Raw genomic sequence first — 20210 nt, forward strand, 5'->3', positions numbered from 1 at the left:
AATGAGATTTAATGTTACATAATATAATATATTAATGTTCAAAAGATTGAGCTCAGTAAGTTCTTTATATATAGTTATATCATTTTTTTAAAGTCTCTTCTGCTCACCTATAGGCTGAATTTGATCAAAAATACAGTAAAAACAATAATACTGTAAAAAAAAATTATCTTTCTATTTGAAAAGCTGCTTTTTCTGCAGCCATTCTTCAGTGTCACATGATCCTTCAAAATCAATATGCTGGTTTTTTGAAACATTTCTTATTTTTATCAATGTTTAAAACAGTTGTGCTGATTAATATTTTTGTGGAAACTGATAAATGTTTTTTAATTTATAAAACAGTAAATAAAACAGTATTTTTGATGAACTGATGAATGTCTTTACTGTCACTCTTTTTCAATTTAGTAATTTGATTAATATATATATATATATATATATTATATTATATACAGGCATATTATTATTATTATTTTTAATTTTAATTTTTTTAGCAATTTGGGGGATATTACCTGACATTGCATGTTTCCGATTGGAGAGCTCCAGTAGCTTGTGTGTAATATTCAAAAAATGCATTACACTTTTGGTATTTTGATCAAATTCTTTCCCTTTTCTCAACTAAGAGGTGATTTTAATCAGCTGAGCTGTGATTGGCAGAGAGATTGATGACTCATGGTGGGAGAGAGTTTAGTGTGTGGAGGGTGCAGGGAGGCAATTTTAGTCTGAGGAAGCAACTTGCCAACTCTCAGCACTGCGTGTATTCATTTTAGCCTCTTTCTCTCTATCTTTCTTCGTTGCTTATTCCTCCATTCCACCAGCTCTTGTTTTTAATGGCTCTGCCACAGCTTGTGGAGTGAATGAGTGAAATCGCTCTCTGGCACAACGATTAGCTCCAAACATTTGTCTTTCACTTGCACATCCCATTTCGCCTGCTCTCTGCTCTCAGATGTGCTGCACATTTTCCAGTCAAGGAAGGACTGAGGTCTGTCATTGAGAAGTGATTATTCCATTAAGGTGTATGACTTTTAAACTCTCCTCAGAAACCTAGTGCCAAAAGGAAGTGGTGAGTACATTTTACACACTGTGGTTTTTTTTTGTGTTTCATGTGCTTTACTGACACCTTGGTTTGTCAAACCTGTCATACTTGCACTGAAGTTCTTTTCTTTTCAAGTTTTTGTGTTGCTTTTCATCTTGCTTTGGTGAGAATGTCTTTGTTTTATGGCTGTATTGCAAGAAAATGTGTCTTGAATGCAACCCATATGATTAATAGACCGAGTGCAAAAGGAAAGAGCTAAAGAAATCCACAACCTCTTGTCATCTCAGCTGTTGAGATTTAAGCAGACTGACAGCACACAAATCTTAAAGTATCTCACAGCTGTGCGGCATGCCTCTTGCTTTATTTTTAACCTCTGCTGTTGTTTTATTGATCTACAGTAGTGGTGGGGCAGGCCAGCATATAGTCCAGAGCTGCATAGTATAGGAATTTATGCCGCTACATACATATTTATGAACTTTGCCTACATTTCAAGATCCTCAAAGTTCAGGGTCACTGTCCTTGTTGCTTGTAATTCTGCAATCTGAGACAGGAAATAGGCAGTATATTTTGTTATTGTCTAGTGTTGAGAGAGTTTATCTCTGTTGTGCATCTGGATAGGACTGTAAATCATGACGATGCATTCCGAGAGGACATGCTGTTGTCTTTATGGCGTTTGTGTGTGAGGGCTCTGCATTGGGGACAGATTTAACGTGCCACCCTGGGACGTCCTGCACACGCCCAGAGAGGTTTTTCCTGTCACATGTGCACTAGTCACTAGGCACTTCACTATGAGTGCATTATAAAGAAAAAGAAAAGGAAACAACTAAATGAAACACAACCAAGATCTTCGAAATGCACTTTTTTGTATTCAAGTGGTATTGAAAACCGTATTCCATTTTCAAGAAAGGTTTTAATTTAATGATATCATTGAAATATTAAACAACATTTCTTGTTTTTTTCTGCATGTCGGTTGCACCATATGACTTTGATTTGGCAGACTTTTTTTAATATATATATATATATAGATATATATATATAATTATATATATATATATATATATATATAGATATATGTATAATATTTTAATTATCATTGAATCAATTTAGTTAAAATAAATCTAGAAAATTATAATAAATGGTTATGCCAAACTACTTAATATAATTATTTGGGATTTTTCTTGTTTTTTCTTCATTATGATATTAGGACAGTTGTGTCACCCTGACTTTTTTTAATACTTTAAAATTCCCCCCAAATTTCTAAATAAATTTTAATTCAGAAATTAAACATGCTCATAGTATATTCCAGTCACTCCATGTATCAATTACATTTTTACATTTTACAATTACATTTAAAAAAAAAATATTTAAATAAATTAATAGATATGGACAAAAATGATAGTCATGTCTTTAGGCCTTAATACACTCACACTTAAAAATTCCTCTTATTTATCCGCTGTCTCCTGCACTTACTTATCTTAGTCTCTTTATTTCTCTCTGACTCTTTCCATCTCTGGCCTTGGCATCCTTTGTTATTTATCTTCAGTCTACAATGTGTTCACTTATCCTGCTAGTGCCACAGAGACAGTAGCCAGTGAATGAAGAGTCTAGTTCTTAGAGAAGAGTGATTATGAGGTGAATGTGAAGATAGCAAAAGGCATGTTGAGAGGTGACAGGGATAAAGCTCTTAGTATACCTTTATGCACACTGCAGGCTGTGAATGTGGCCATTGATTTCTTTTTTCTTTTTCTTTTTTTTTTTGCGTGGGTGCCTCCTAAACATCACACGCTCAGAATTTTTCCTCTCTCCTGCTGCTCACTCTATTTCCTGCTCTCATAGTCACAGCCAATCAAAGCTCAGCGTGCAGGGCTCCAGGAGATCTGAGCCCGTCACCCAGACGGCATTCGAGTCATGGACCAGTGATTCATAATGGCCCTCTTTAATACCCCATACATATATAAACACACACTATATTAAAGCATTGTTAAACTAAGGGTCATGAGTCTGGTTCATTTAAAGGGACCATATCACTTTTTTTTTAAAACTTTATTCTGTTTTTCACTTTCCACAGTTAATTTTTTCATGACCATTTTCCAACCTCTTTTTGACCCTTGATATTAAACAAGCTGTTTAATGTGCGTCTTGTCTTTTAAATTTATATATTGCTAGAAATTTGGAGAACTGCAGGTCTAGTGTAGCTTGCACTTTCAATAACATCGCATCCTTCAATAACAGCCTATTTGCACCTATTTGTTTCATTTCTGTTTGACAGCATCACAAAACAATCACTTTAGACTGAAATGATCAAGAATTGTTAAAAGTTCAGCTCTTAATGTTGCATTGTTCTGGTGGTGCAGAGTGGAAGGTGCTACACCCAGCACAATGTTTGATGCACAATTGTTAGTTTAGTTTTTTTAGAAATCAAGACACATTGGTCCAACCGACCAATCAGAGCGCATTGGACTTTTCGGAAGGAGGGTCTTCATAGAGACAGAAACTAAACTAAAGAGAGGTGCTACAACAATATAAAATATGTCGGAAAATAATATTTTTGAACATTCAAGCATGAAAACCTAGGTCCTTTTACTACAGTATGTGTTTTCTCCTCCAGCTCTCTGTATTCACTATAATGTTCTGCTTGATTTGGTTTTTTTTTTTTTTTTTTTTTTTTTTTAGCATGAATAAATGTCTTTGTTAATTTCAGCTAAATTCGAAAATGAAAAAAATGATGAGTCATTTTTTTCTTTTCAATGACGTGAAGCGTGACGTGCCTCTGTGGGCAAGACAGGAGTTTTATAAAAGAACAAAATTGAATCACAGTGCCTTTCATTGTTTAGTTGTCAACAATATCAGATTGCGGCATGTTGCGACACCCCCCTTCCCCATGCATCCTGTAAGACAGAGGCAGGGAGCCAAACAAACCAGACTGCCACTCAGCACTCCCACCGCCTGCTTCCCAACGCCTCCTGGCCAGGAGCTGCTATTCTGAGGAGCTGTCAATCAAACACAAGTGCTTCTGTCCATCGTCCGAGGGAGTGAGAAAAATATAGAGGGAAAATGTCAGAGAGAAGGACTGGGGAGGGAGAGGAAGGGTCACTAAGATTAAGAGGTAGAATAATGAAAGGCGATGACAGTAAGAAAGAGAATGAAAGGGACGTAATTCTTTGATTTTTCAACCGTCCTTAATCCCTTTTGGTCAAATCATTTAGTCACCGGATCACTGATCATCTTTGTTCTACATTCTGACTCTCCAAACTGCTGAAGTTAAAATACACACAGAGACAAGCACACAACAAATGAACTGCTGGTTGACATGGAGCTGTAATCTTCCTTCTTAAATTTCACAACGGTGGATCTTAGAACAGACCATGCATGCGATTATATTTCCATTAGAACCAGTCTGAGCACAGACGAGTCCAAGTACACTTTTTTTTTTTTCTTTCAAGCAATTAGTCATCAAAGTGGAGCTGCATGTGTCACCAAACAAGGAAAGGGCTTCTGGGAAGGCTTGATCGCCTGCATTGCGGATTCATGAACCATGAGGAGCTCTTTTTAGGTTTAACTAGAGGAGCTTGAATCTGAGCTGTTTGACTTAATTAAATGGTGTCATGCTAAGCTGAGTTATAGGATTAACTGGGTTAATGTGCTTTTACTGTAGTCTCTTATTGGCCCGCAGTCCTTGATGTTTAAAAAGGGACAAAATGTCAGGGGGGTTTTGTTTGGGACTATGGGATGAGAATCGTAAGGAATTTGACTATTCTGGTTCCAATTCTGATTTCTATATGATCCTATTAGTATTTTTGAGGATGAACTAAACCTCTTCATTAATTTCCATTTTTGATAATATACACTACTATTCAAAAGGTATTCATTAAGATTTAAATTGTTTATGAAATATGTCTCTGCATTTATTTGATTTAAAAAAAAAAAAAAATACAGTAAAAAGAGTAATATTGTGAAATATTGTTACAATTTAAAATGACTGTTTTCTATTTTAATATGTGAAAACGTAATTTATTCCTGTGATGGCAAAGCTGAATTTTAAGTCTTTAATGTCACGTGATCCTTCAAAAACATTTATTATTATTATCAGTGCTGAAAACAGTCTTCTGCTTAATGTTTTTGTGGAAATCGTGATACTTTTTTTCAGGATTCTTTGATAAATAGAAAGTTCAAAAGAACAGCATTTATTTGAAATAGAAATATTTTTCATTATAAATATAATAAAATTATTTACAATTTTGAGGAATGTAATGCATCCTTTCTGAAAAAAAAAAACATTAATTTGTTTAAAATTTTAAAAATCATACTGATCCCAAATTTTTAGAATGGTACTGTATTTAATTTATTTTTACTTAAATAATTTTTATTGATTATTTATTAAAATGTTTATCATAAATATTTTATTTTTAATTAAAATACCATTTATTACAACAAAACTCGAAACTTAAGAAGACTTAAAGGGATAGTGCACCCAAAAAAGAAAAAAATATATATTATTTTGTGTTTCATAGAAGAAATATCATGAAGTCATGAGTGTAAGTAAATAATGGTAGAATACAAATTTTGGTTAAACTATCACTTCTCTACAGATTCTTTACAATCTGTAAAATTAGTAATTGGCTGCCCAAATGGCAAAGTGTATTTAATGATATACTTCTAAATTTTCTTGTAATAAATGGCACTTTAATTAAAAAGAAAAATATCCTTAAGTAAAAAGTAGCTGATTGAGTTGTCCTGACAAAATGAGTTGTGAACAAACACTGACTAATTCAGTAATTGTGCGACTCTTTAGAACGATTCAAACCAACTCATTTGATTTATTAAAAATAACTGAATCATAAGAGTAATTTGTGAATCAGACTACACTGAACGAACGCATCAATGAAAGAGTGCAGATGTTCATGAACTGCTAACCATCATGAAGATCATTTGACACACACCCACAAATACATGCACGTCTTGGCAGACACTTTGGTAGAGTTTCTGCATGTGGAAACTTTGAAGGCTGCTCCAGACAGAGCCTATATGGTTAAACCAAGGGCTTTTGCAGCCATTGCGGTTGTAATCACTTAGCATGGAGCCGTCTGTGATTATTGATGACACACACTAATTGGGATCATAGATCATCTCCCAGACACTGACATGACCACTAAAGTCAAACGCTAGGCAGCCAAAGGTCATGTGTTAATGCCAAGTGTCATATGTCATGTGTCAAGTTAAAGTGAGCCAAGCCCAAAGGCATGTCTAATATCTGCTGTGTACGTGCAGATGCAGGGCTAATTTATCATATATGCACATGAACTATCATGCTGTCCTTGAACAGACATGCTTGCATTCACAATAACTGAATTCAGTCTCTCTCGGACCTGCAATCTTCTCTTTCTTGTGGATACTTGTGAGCTTTAACCTCTTGGTTGGAAAATGGTGTGTGTGCAGCATTTAGGATGGTAAAGTTCATAGCCGCTGGCAAATGTGATACTATTGAGACTGAGAGGCTGAGTGGAAAAGACAGGCCTAGATGAGTAACTTAGGCTTTAACGAGGGCAAACTCGTGGTCTGAATATTGTGTTTAATAGTTGCAATGATTTTTCTTAAAAATGAAAAGGTCGCTGACTAACATGGAGCCAAGAGGATCTTTGTGTTATTGATGACAATGAATTGAATGTGGTGAGTCATGAGTCACTGTGTGTGAGAATTTGAAAAGATTCATTTGTCTCAGAATACTTGATCAGAAAGGCTGTGACTCAGTCAGCATAAAGGCACAATGATGACTCAGAAATATGCTGTCTATATGTAAATATATGTAGTGAGCATTTTATGATGAAATAACCCTAATATGATTAATATGAATATTAATAATGTGTATTAAAACATCAGACAGAGGTGTGTTTAATGGTCCTATAATATAATTATAATTATTACTCAGAGTCAAGTTGAATCAAGACAATTTTCTTTCAATAATTATTTCAAAATATGAATTAAAAAATGGACTTCAATTCCAATGTTTAAACTGTGGGCATGTGATTTCTTTTACAAATATTTTTGTGCTGATATATCTCCTATTTTCACCAAGGCTGCATTTATTTGATTAAAAAAAAAATTATCTATTTTAACATATTTTAAATGTTTTTTATTCCTGTGATGGCAAAGCTGAATTTTCAGCATCGTTACTCCAGTCTTCAGTGTCACATGATCCTTCAGAAATCATTCTAATATGCTGATTTGCTGCTCAAAAACATTCATTATTATTATCAATGTTAAAAAAATTCCATTCATTTGATGAATAGAATGTTCAAATTAACATGTTTTAAACACATTTTTAACATTAATGTAATATTTTAATGCATGCTTGCCTTTCTTTAAAAAAAAAATAATTCACTGACCCTAAACCTTTTAATGATAGAGTATATGCGCTTATACAGTATTCTGTATTTCTTAAGATGAATGAATCACCATGCATCTGGTTCATTTGTTTGTATAGCCCTGAGAGAGGCCTGTTCTAAATGTATAAAATGCTGATCTTCTGATGTTTTGGGAACAGGTGGTGAAGAGGCTATAGATGAGCTCCTTTAGAACTAGCTGTACTGATCCAGAGTCAGCCTGAATACCGGATATGTGTATGGGGACGCTGTTTGTAAGAGAACCCACAAGAAACGAGAGACAGGAAAAAAAGATGACACATGGATGCAGTTAGAAAAGATTAAGATGGAGAACAGGAGTCAGCAGGTTTAAGGAAGAAAAAGAGGAATATAAAACGATCTAGGAAATAAAGAAGGTGCAGCTACAGTCCCTATGATGATGAATGAGTCTATAATGAAGTATCCCTCTCCCCCTCTCCCTTTTTTCCTTCATCTCACCCTCTTTCTCTTGATTCTTTCTCTCTCGCTGGCTGTCCAAAACCGCAGCCTTGGCAGCTTACACCGACCTCCATCACATCACGCCACATGCCATCAGAAGACCTCATCTATACACACTCGTTTTTTAAAATGTGTATAGATCCGCGGACCCTCCTCCACGGATGACTTTCAGTAAGTCATGCGTAAGTGTGACATGTGTGAAGTTTTAGATCATGTTCTTGATATGATAACACAAATGGTGGCAGATGAAACAGATCATGCGTGGTTATGTGTTTGTCAGGCTATGACAGCATTATGGGACATGTACTGCTGCTAGCCTCTCAAAACTTTGGCATTGGACACCTAGAACAAAGAGAAGGAGAGGAAAGCTTTCCAACTGAAGTATGCTCTCATTTTGTAATTGAGCCAGCATTGCTGTTTGTGTACCTCTGGAACTTTCCAAATGTCCTGTATAGTGTGTATTTGTGTGTGTGTGTGTATGAAAGAGGATACAACTGCTGGGCATGCTTGAGATACCTCTGCGTGTTTTGCCAGACAACAGGCCAGATCTCCACAACAGCGTTCCTTCTTCTGTGTGCTGAACGACACCAGGGGACTTTTTCCACCAATTTGCAATGCATGATGTCTTCATAGTCATGTCACATTTGGAGGCTCTTATCTAAGGGAATGAGAAAAATTATAGGTTTGTGCGTGTGCGTGCGCGTACGCGTGCAGAGAGAGAACGCCCTCAAAGATTCCTTGGAAGGAAAATTATACTTGAAAGAAAATAAGGTGGAAAAAGAGAGCAAGAAAAATAAGAGAGAAAAAGAGCTGTAAGAGCTATAGGTAACATTTTTAAGATTCATACTGTATTCAGGCTTAAAAGATTTATTATTATTATTTTATTGTAATATTATTTTGATATATTATAATTTAAATTTGCCAATTTTTTTTGTCAAAAGCATTATTTTTTGAGAATATAGTCAAATGTAATTTTTTCCTGTGATGGCAAAGCTGAATTTTCAGCAGCCTTTGCTCCAGTCTTCAGTGTCACATGATCTTTTTTTATTATGTATGTTGAAAACAGTTGTGCTGCTTAATATTTTTGCGGTAAACCGTGAATGATATTTTTTTTTTCATGATTCTTTAATGAATACAAAGTTCAAAAGAACAGAATTTATTTGAAACAGAAATCTGCATGTCTTTAATGTCACATTTGGTCAATTTAATGCATCCTTGGTAGTATTTAACACTGTTTAAAACTTTTTTTAAACTTTTATTCGTCATTAAATATGACTTTTGAATGTCTGTCAATGGAGAACGATGTTGCTTGCCCATGTCTAACCATTTTATGTCTATTTCTCCCAGACACATTTTAATTTGTGGTGTGCATGATAGAGCGTTTATGAAGTTACTGCCTGTGAAAAGCATCTCAAATCACTTGTGGTTCTAATTTTGAGTTACCTCAAACCATGCGTTTAGCAGCATATACTTTCATTTTGCTAGAAGAATCTACTTAGCAAATGTATTAGTATCTTAAATCAGATTACAGAACATTATGGTGTCCAAATCCCAAACATACTCAACTCTAATGTTCCTTTTCTCCTCATTAATTTAGGCAATGTTCAGCCAAGCTTAAGTCCTGATCGTGTTTCAAGTTAAAGATTCATACCGAAGTGTGAGTGTGTGTGGGCTTGATGACTGCAGTCCTGCAGTATTCAGTAAAGATTAACTTCACAGTGCTGGCCTTCATGCTGACAAAGCTCTGCCAGTAAAGGCATCACTGGGCCATCACGCTTTCATCTGATCTTCGATCAGGCTTTCGTTGGCTTCCTTCTGCACTGCAATATGCAGATGCTGGTCCAAGCCTGGCACACTCTCATTCACTCCCCCAGCCTGACAATCTGTCAAAAAAATCAAGCATCTACCCCCAAAACCCTCCCACCCTCTAATTTGTTTCTTTTCTCTGGCTCTGTCCTTTTCCTCTCTTGTTTACCTCAGGGACACACAATCATTTAGGAGTCTTTTCCAAATAAGTAAAACTGGCCAGTTGCTTATAATTGATTTGCCAAATACAGCAAAAGACGTACAGAGAGGAGCAGTGGCATCTTTTAGGATAACATCCAGGAGTGGGTATAGGAGACAACTGAAGTTAAAACATTTTGGAGAGAAGGGGGACAAATGTTTAATTTATTTGTATTAATTACATTTTTGTTCTTTTTTTTTAAATGGCTATTAAAGTACTGTAATTTTATTTTATTTGCCATGAGACTTTGACATGACATTTATTTTTTTTATTACATTTTATTGTGTTTTATTTTTGTTGAATGAAAACAATTACTGCATCATATAAATCAGGAAGGTCTCTGTTAGAATTAGAACCAGATATGCTGAACATGCACAAAACACAAACAAATATTCCTAAATAAAACAATAACATGTTTGTTGTCAACCCCTGACCATTACAAATGTCCTAATGCAGAATCTTTGTTTCTCACACACACACACACACACACACACACACACACACACACACACACACACACACACACACACACACACACACACACACACTCACACACACACACCTAGTGCTTTTTTATTTGATTAAATAATATATGAAATTATTATATCTAAAATTTAATATAAAATTTGCCATGAAAAGATTTAGTGCGTCCTATAAATCAGAAAGGTCTCCATAATTAGAACCAGAGTTGCTAAACATGCACCACACACAAACAAATATGCATAAACAATGACATGACCGCCGTAAACCTTCTGCTCTTAACACACACACAGCAACATCTAGTGCTTGAGTGCAAACCACACGTCAGGAATATTAAAAGAGCTTTAGTTGATGGAATAATGCTGTGGGTGCAGTTTTCATCTGCTGTGTGAGTGAATGTGTGTTGTTCGTGGCCTCGTCTGGCCCGCCGGTATTGTTTCGCAGGTCTTGCTAAGCACTCCTTCACTCATTAAGCTGGTGAAAGCTGTGCTGAGTGTGATAAGACTGCTAGTGATTGTTATTAATGTAACATATTCCTGTAGCCTTTCACTGGGACTGACTGACTGTGTAGATGTAATTAGGCGGACAGGAACTGTAAATGAGCAGAGACCATGAGTTTTAGTGCTTAAATATGGCTGAGGTTAGGACTGTGTGCTTTGTTTGTTCATATTGCATGTGTGTAACTCCAGAGGTCAGAGTACTTCCCTCCAAGTAGTGTTGCTGGTATTCGTTCAACCGTTGCATTTTAAAATTACACAGACCACCTCTTTAGCTTCCCTCGGGCTTTACACCTCCTTTCCAGCCACGCGATCTGCCTCAAATGCTTTTAATGCTTGTGTATACAAGACTAGAAGAAAATAGTGTGTGTGTGTATATATGTGTGTGTGTGTGTGTGTGTATATATATATATATATATATATATATATATATATATATATATATATATATATTAGTTTTGTATATAGCTTTATATTTATTTATTTATTAATTAATATATATTCTATATCTTTAATGTTCTAGCATGCAAGATTCAGCGAAAAAATCCACCAAAAGGCTATACATATATTTTGTATTGAGGTTGTGTTGTGAAAAAAATATATAATATATATAATATCTAAATGCACTGTTTCTATTCGTACACCTTTTTTATGCCCTTTTATGATTTAACCCTTCACAATGTTGTGAATTATGCATTCTACAATTTAACAGTTGGTTTAAGCTGTTCCCAAGGCTCACAATAGATAGTATTTGTTTTGATGTTCAGCTCTATAGAAAAATGTGACTTTGTAAAAGAGGTTTTGCTTCCACCAAGTAAGCAAAAGAAAGACAAAGACTCATGTTGACTCCTGTCAATGCAAGCAGAGCAAACTTCGTCTTTTCTCTTTTTTTTCCCTTTCTCGTTTTTTCATCTATTCCTCATTTTAAACTCTGACATAGTGCTATCCATAATTCTGCCTTATTAGCTCGGTCCAATACATTTAAGCAAATAAAACTAGTTTCTCTTTGAAGATGGACACTAACCTCAAAATGTAAGGAGCCTTTTTACTTTATTGTGTTTGACATTGGGTTATATGTCAAGAAGGAAAAGTGGAGAATGTTCATTTAAAAAAAAGACCAATCTCATATCAATGACCATAGATTTAACATTTCAAGGTTTCATGCACCCAGAACCAGTTTCTCCTTGCGTCTGGGTCTAGTTTCAACCACATGCTGTGTTTTAAGGAGGCTATCTTGATCCAATGACATCAGCACAAGGCAAGCGAGACATTTTAACCATTAACACCCTAACCCTCCCTTTCTAATGTCCCATCCCCCAGACACACTCATTCCCACAAAGCCCTAAATCTGACTCTCAATAAATGGTTGGCACAACATCCTCCCAGACGCTAGCAAGAGGAGAAGTGTGATAGATCCCTTCCATTTAACAGTCATGCTTTAGTTGATGAGCTGGGTGGCTGATCTGTCTCATTCCCTGTATTTGGCTTCTAGTCGGCGTGTTATACGTTGAACATTTACTCACATGAACACATTTAGCCCCATAGTGCTTTTTCATCATTGCTTGTCTAAACCATTTGCAAACAATTATGTTCCTCCTGAAGCCCATTGTCAACTCCATACACACAAACACACACACATGCACATGCTCACAATTCCCTGGGGCTTGAGGAGGGGTTGTTTCTCTAATAATGAAAGAGAATCTGCCATGGCCACGAAGTGTTTTCAAGCCTAATCATTTCTTCATTTGATCATACTGAGACATACAAACACAAACAACTCTCTGTAGCACCTAACCCAAATCTGTCATACATTCCCATTAAGCTCTGATGAACAGAATTTGATCTGAACTTTAATTACCCACAGTATTAAAGGAATAGCTCCCCCATAAATAAAAAATCTGTCAAAAACTGAAATTTTTCTTAATTCCTTTTTGTGCATTGAGTTCAAGAGAAAAGTAGCATCGTCTGATAGAATAGTAGCGTCATAAAAAACAATCTCAAGACTGATCTTGTCTGATCGGTTGATCTCATTTACAAAACTGGTGTAAATGATTCATTCACAAATTGAAATAAGATGCTTTTTTGGTGACTTTGTTTGAATTTGAGTCCCCATATATTGTGATTGCATGGAAAAGAGCAATTGCTTCATTACTTAATTTCCAGGAGTGATCGGTCTTTCTATATCTATAGTCTTTGGTTCTAACGCTATAGCGATAGCGGTTGACCAGAACAATTGCAATTATTTCTCATTTACTAAATTACAATCAAATGGCTTTCCCCACACATTTTGCGTCTCCACAGCATTTTAATTTTTCTGCGCAGCCGTGACATCAGCTTAGAGGGAACATTGATGAGGGTGCGTAAATTAGTTTTTTTAGATGAACTGTCCCTTTAAGCATTATGCGCTATCCTAATGTCCAATCATTGAAAATACCAGTATAACCAACCCAATACTCTACTTACAGGACATGAGATTTGAAGATTTGCTCATCATGACCATGTCTGTCGTTAATGGGCTGTTGTCATTTATCATCTCTGTAATTTAATGTCTGACGAAGAGGCAGCCGACTTAGTCATGCAATGAATTGCCCATTTAAACAAATCTAAGACATTGTTCAGCTCTTGCAATGGCCTAAACAGCGTAGCGGAGAAAGCTGGTAGCAGATGAGCAGAGAGAGGTTGAGACCCACACTGAGTCATCTCTTCAGTATTAATGTCAACTCAGGGCAATTAGAGGCTGCAAAACTCACTTAGAAAATGTAAAGGACATAGAAATGAATCATGGTGATTGTTCCCTCCATTAAGCAGGTGTCAGGCTTTGATACAACTGATTTCAATTTAGTCTTTTTTATGCATCTGACTCATATGCTGAATTTTGTTATTTGCTAGTGTGGAATTTTGTTTCAAAGCTGAAGTGTGTGATTTCTGTGCCACTTACGTGACTAAATGAATTTGCAAAAACAGTGGGTCTCACTCACTAAGTGGCAAGTGCAGAAATTTGCGCGTGAAATCTGTGTACAAATGTTTTCACAAACAAATATTGATTCACCCATAAGTTTTGTACTAAAATGCATTCTAAATGTATGGGGAAAAATGTAGGAACAACTGAAACCACATGTAAGCAAAAATCACATACTCATATAATCAAACTAAGATGAAGTTTTTTTGTTCACCTAATAATATTTCATCATAGTGCGAGGGTAACGAAAAAATGCGTTATAGCTCAAACTACAAGGTTTCTCTGTATAGATGTGTATGTACAGCTGGATAATGAGAGGTCGGTATTCTGGGTCTGGTGCTTATTGTGTTTGAACTGGTTTTGAGGATGGCATGCTTGGCATTGCTCGTATTTACAGAGCTTCATATGCTTGCTGAGAGTAAAGCCCTTGAAAAGCTCTTATATGAAGATGTTGCATGTTTTATGCAAATGGTTATTCTCGGGCACACGGTCGCACATCTAGAATTCTCCGAATTCATTAACATTTAAAAGAGGTTAAGAACTAATTCACATGTGTATGAAAATGTAATGAATTAGGAATTAGGAGAAGATCTACTGTTCATACAATACACATATAGACATGAATACCCAGTGATTGACAGATAACCAGTTAGCTCCGCCCCCCAAACTCACACCAGTTGTGCCTTGTCCGACTGGTTGGGAAACACAAACAAACAGAAATTAATCAAATAGCAGATTTTTTTTTTACATCTAAGAATATTCATGGGACATTTATTAAAGACACTATTATCTTGATGGAGACAAAAGTTAATTATTTCAAATTTGGAACAGATTGATCCAAGAAATTTGCCTCATGAAAACCAACTTTTTAACTTCTCGTCTGTGTGTGGGTTTTGTTCGAATTGAAGAGTTGTTTTTTATTTGTGTGCAAGCGTGTGTGTTTGTGGCCGACACAGGATCTCTAAAGTTTACGAAGGTCACCAACTTTGGTGTGTCAAATTCCTCAACTGGCCTCTAAAACAGAGTCGTCTGTGGTGGAGACTCCTGTGAGTGTGACCGGTCTTGTCCTGAACTCCCTTTGTTCTTATCTCAACAACATCTCTTAGATGGCATGTTCGTCTACTTGCAGACAAAAAGATGACTCTTTTGAGGGAAGAATAAAAGTGGGCAATGAAAACTTGAGATTCTACTTTAGAAATAGGACGGATTTGCACACACAGGCTGTAAAATAGACCAGATGGTGGAGTTCATACATTGTTCGCACTCCCACACACAGAATCCTGTGAGGAAGGAAAAACTGCTTACTAGCGTCATTTCAAATCTGTGAGCCTTACATATTTATTTAATTTCATTGCCTCTGCACTACATAGGCTACTTAATAGGTCTGTTATCATGTTTAGATGCACATATGGCCTGATTTGCTACATCATTTGCTTCATACTAAGCAAAAAATAATAAAACAAGATCTCTATGTGGGTATCTGATAAGAAAATAAAACTCTTCAGGCTGAGATTAAACACTAAATGATAGTATAAACAGATCAATAATGTGATCAAGCACAGCTGTAGCCTCTCTACAGAGGAGGTCAATGGAGGCAAAGACTACAACTACGCTAACTGATTTATGCTAGTTTGGCTCTAAGCTAGCTAGTGGAGCTTCATAGCCATATTACAGCCAGCAAAAATTATCTGCTGACGCTTGTTTAGCAAAAGAAGTCTTGTTGGTTTTGCCAGTAAAGCACCCTGTTAGAATTTAAAACAACATACCTGCTGACTGGCTAAACTGGTCTTTTTAGCAGCATATATGTCTTCTACTGCACACTAATGCTGTGTTATATTGTTATATATTAGCAAAGCATACCTATATGACAAGACCTTTAATACCAAAAGTGCTAATTATCAGGCATGTGTCAACACCGAATGCTCACATGCTAGCTGCTGCACTACTGACCTCTAGCCTGAAAATGATAATTCACGATAAGCATGATGAAAACAGACACAGTGCCCTTTTCTCTAGTCTGACACTCAGTTTCATTTCACTGTTTTTACAGGTCTATATTGAGGGCTTGATAGCTAGCGTGTAACACAGATGAACAAATGGATAATTATGTCATATCCTCTGACTTGTTACACCCGCATAGTGACGAATCGCCGGAAGGGGTGACAGATGCAGCGTTTGGCGGATTGGTCTCTCGGCACCAGCCGTGAATGATAAAGTAGAGCGATTACATATTCCAGCCACAAGCTAAATTGTTTTAACATTTTAATCAGTAATTAACATCAAGCCAAGAGCCGTTTGGGATGCAGACAAACTGGATTGAATTTTTCATTATGGTACATGGCTTTCATTTGGTTTGTGATTTTATATTAAAATTTTCAGAAGGTACAAGCTCAGTCACATTAACAGTTAACATATTTATGACGCTGTAAGCTTTGGAGCATTTCTTACAATGTTCCATTAAAGTCGCCTATTAGATTTCTGTGTTTTAAATGTCTCATTTTTTGTTTAGTGAAAGTGTGCTATTTATGTCCTTTCTACACCCACATGCTGGGGGGTTTAAGAAACAGCTCTGATTTGGCACTGTAGAATTACAGCCTACCTTCTCTCAGGCGTCCATGGAAGGAACTGTGAGTTATTTCAGATTTCAACGACTTTCACCCAGCAATTAACAGGGATAGAAAATAGCTCAGAAAAGGCAGGTGTGCCACGTCATAGTCTATATATTTGTGCGTGTGCGTATATATATATATATATATATATATATATATATATGGGTTTTAACGACAGTCTCTTAAAATATCTAGTAATTTGAAATGTTTATTACAAGATTAGGTTAGCTTAAGTCATGTAGTGCAACTCTCCGAAAACAATGATATTTGTAAAAAAAAATTGCAATTTTTTTTGTAAGTATTGATTAAGTTGTTTAAACTAACATGTACCTGTATTTTGTAAAGAAACTATAGTTATTTCTTTGTACTTGATGGTTACACCACGTGACATTTTTAGAGTAATTAAAGGGATACTTCACCTCTGGCAAAATGGACTTTCAATAAAACTCAGCTGCCTATAGAGTAGAAAGGGGAAAAAATTTAAATAAGTGCTACCTGACTAGAGAAAACAAAGAAAAAAGGCTGTTGTCTTCCCTTTTGCCAAATAAGTAGGAAAACTTCAACACCCATAATGCACTAGGCATGTTGCCATCCAAGGCCACTCCCACCAATCTACTAGGGAGGCGCTTGACCAGAGTCAAATGGTGCCTTGCTTTAGTAGGAAATACTTTTTATCAAACTTTGAGTCATAATGGTGTTGACTTGTAATGTTCCCGAGTGCAAGAACTAGAAGAGTAACTGTTTAGTGGGAGTGAGTTACTTTTGGTTTCCAGTGAAGGATCCAGCGCGTTGTATAGGCAGTGGCTAAAGGCTTCAAAGAATCGTAAATATGAAGAGAACAATATGACAGAAAATCTGAAAAACCTCCATGTTTGTATAGTCAACATTTTAAATTGAATAACAACGAGCCCAACCACGAGTGTTTTAGGCCAAACAGAGGGGAAAGCTGAAAGAAACTGCTATTCTGTCAGTTCCGCCTGAAGCAAAGCAGCATCACATATAGCTAAGAAAGATGTTGCCATAGTGTTCCATTTTTACCGTAATGGTGTTTACAAAGTAGGCAAAGTATAGTGAACATATACCTTACAATAACGGTTCTGTTAATAACCCTCTGTCGATCTGATTGTCCGTGGGCGGGGATACAAAAATGCGGAAATATAGCCTAAAGTTTTCATGAAAGCCCTGGAGTATTTTGCGTCATCCTGTGGATTTTTGCTGGTAAAAAAACGTGAATTTTTAAACCCACGTAACACAGATAACGAGGAATCATTGTTAATTTACATAGACTACCAGCATTGTAGCAATACAAAGTGGGTTGAAAATCTGCGAAGTTACACTTTAAATGTGAAAATAGTATAAAACATTTTCAAAACCATATGAAACCAACATGAGGACAAGTATTACATCGCTAAGAACTTAAAACATTCTGTAAACTATGTTAAGTGTTATAAACTGTTTATATAGCCGTTTTTTTACTTTATTGTTTTTCTGCACTGGATCTACCAACCACCCCATAGTAATCTCCATACTTAAAGCTGCAGTCCGTAACTATTGGTGCTCTAGCGGTTAATAAACATAACTGCATGCGTCTTACGAAAGAACATTTTAGCCGGAGCTACTTCTTTCTGTCTCTGTCACGCAGGTACCGGGCTACTCCGCAGTGGTACAACCCGAACCAATCTAAAATAGTCTGAATATAAACACTTATTATAGGTGTACCGTAGGATTCAGGATAAGTTAAAAACACGGTTTGGAAAAATGGATTCATGATGTACTCGATTATTATATAATTTTTTTTTACATTTTGAACACAAAAAAGTTGCAGCTTTAATCACTGGCAGCTTGCTTAGGTAGACTGTGGAGATTTGGAACGGCTCCAGTTGATGCTATTGTGTGGCAGAAGGGCTGCTTTCCATATGTGAATCAGATCTGGCCTGACAATTCCCACAGTGCCTCAGTTTCTTCTTAGTAAGCGAGGAAAATTAGTAAAGACAAAGGAGGGTTTAATTCCAAGGCAAAGAGGTTTGGGGTGCGTGTATAACCCCATCCCTGCGCTCTGCTCCGTCTCTGGGACGTCCCGTACAGAGAAGCGTCTGTGTATGAAGCAGAGGGAGTCTGTGAGAAACAAGCGCACGATGAAAAGCATACTAAGAGTGTAGATATGTGTGAAATGGACCAAGACCTGCAGTTTAACACCAAACTTTCTCCATCTCCAGTGTCCCTCACACACACACACACAAACACTCCATCCCCCATCATTTGCAGTTCAAATAAACACACCAAAATGGTAGGTGTGTGTGCTCCCCTTTCTGCTTGATGCCTGCCTGGGCCATTAATGCCATGTAGGGTGTAACGTTCTTCTTGAGAGAAATGTAAATAAGCAGAGACCACAGGGCGAGATTTAGAGAGATGAGGACTGTTGAAGTGCAAGGAGAATATTGAAGTATATAGTCCATCTTTCCTTCTCACTATATTTATCATCTCACTCTTTTCCCGGGCAGTAAGCGAGGCACCATTTAATATGCTATTTTCTCTATTCTCTAATTTTTAGCATCTCTAATTTAATTAGTTAATTTTCTGCCATGTCTCATGCACGGAATGTTGTGGATTTCTGCCTTGTAGCAGTAACACAAATTTCTCCCTTCGTCATATGCCTTTTAAGCTCTTAATAGATTAACAGCCATAATGAATAGTTTAGATTAAGTGTTCTCTATTAAGTCTCCTCCTCTTTATTATGTCATTCCTGTAATGTCCTTTTGTCCTTTCATATTATCTCCTGTTGTTTCCATAGCAGCCTGAACCTCCCTCCTCCTCTAATAGATTGTTGCCCATTTCTGGGTGAAATCAAACTAATAATGGACACTAGTATTCTTGTTTTTCCACTTCTGTCTTCTGGAAATCTCAAAGGTGCGAAGCTTGTCCAGAGGTGTAATATATCTCTTTTAAAGATGAATTGTTGAAAGTGAGTCCTGACATGGTTTGTCCGTAAGAAGGAAGTGTATGTAGAACATTTTGGACAGAGGGGTCATACATCTGGTAATGCATTTACCAGATGGGTGATGAAAATTTTGTACTATCTTTCTTTAAAGTAACTGGCAATTTGTTTGATGTTTTTTTATTTATTTAATGCTATAACATTCATACTTTAGGTGTGGTTTAAATATTGCTAGGCTACAAATATTTTTGGACAATTGTAACTTATTAGGATCAATAAGGACTGTTATTTGAATTCAATCTAATCTGAGTCTGAGCTTTTTAAGTGAGTTGGAGAGGTTTAATAGTGACACAAGGTTATCGGTCATAAAGTGGAGCGTAAGTGTGTCTCAACTGTAGTTTCTGTTTTCTGCCAAAATGTATCCAAACAAACTTATCATGCACATTTATCTTGCCATTCCTCTCCATCTGTTTCTTTCTCTCTTCCGGACATGTCAGGCCTATCTCAGTCCCAGCTCTGTGCAAATGACTGTTCCCTGGCTGCTGCAGCCTCCCCAAACTAAATATTTAAACAGGGCATACTTGTGCTCCCATTTATTTAACTTTAAAGTTTAACTTGCTGCTCTGAAACCATCACTAAGTGAAAGCTAGAACGCTGTCCTCAGTGATTTCCTCGCGTGAAAGTGTATAATTATCAAAATAGTCCTTTTTTGCTCTGTTTTACAAGATAATGTGCATTTTTAATATACATGAACGGGATATTTACAAAACTAACTATACTGTAAAAATAAATTGTGTGTTAAGCTGTGGTTGCCAGAAAATCTCTTTACGAAATGGAT

The 20210-nt window shown here is 36.3% G+C and overlaps 1 protein-coding gene across 3 annotated transcripts in view; it reads left to right on the forward strand.

The window, feature by feature from the left end:
• The window catches only part of prickle2b (prickle homolog 2b), an 81870-nt gene that overhangs the window by 38051 nt on the left and 23609 nt on the right, over positions 1 to 20210 (forward strand). Inside the window, exon 1 of one of the 3 annotated variants that reach the window (XM_079857582.1) lies at positions 714 to 1057. The exons of the other annotated variants lie outside the window; for them this stretch is intronic. The gene's annotated coding sequence lies outside the window, so the exon portion shown is untranslated. Of the gene's footprint in view, positions 1 to 713; positions 1058 to 20210 lie in introns of those variants that run through there. 3 annotated transcript variants of the gene reach the window in all.

The sequence above is a fragment of the Squalius cephalus genome, assembly GCF_949319135.1.
Source record: "Squalius cephalus genome assembly, chromosome: 22".
Taxonomy (NCBI): Eukaryota; Metazoa; Chordata; class Actinopteri; order Cypriniformes; family Leuciscidae; genus Squalius; species Squalius cephalus.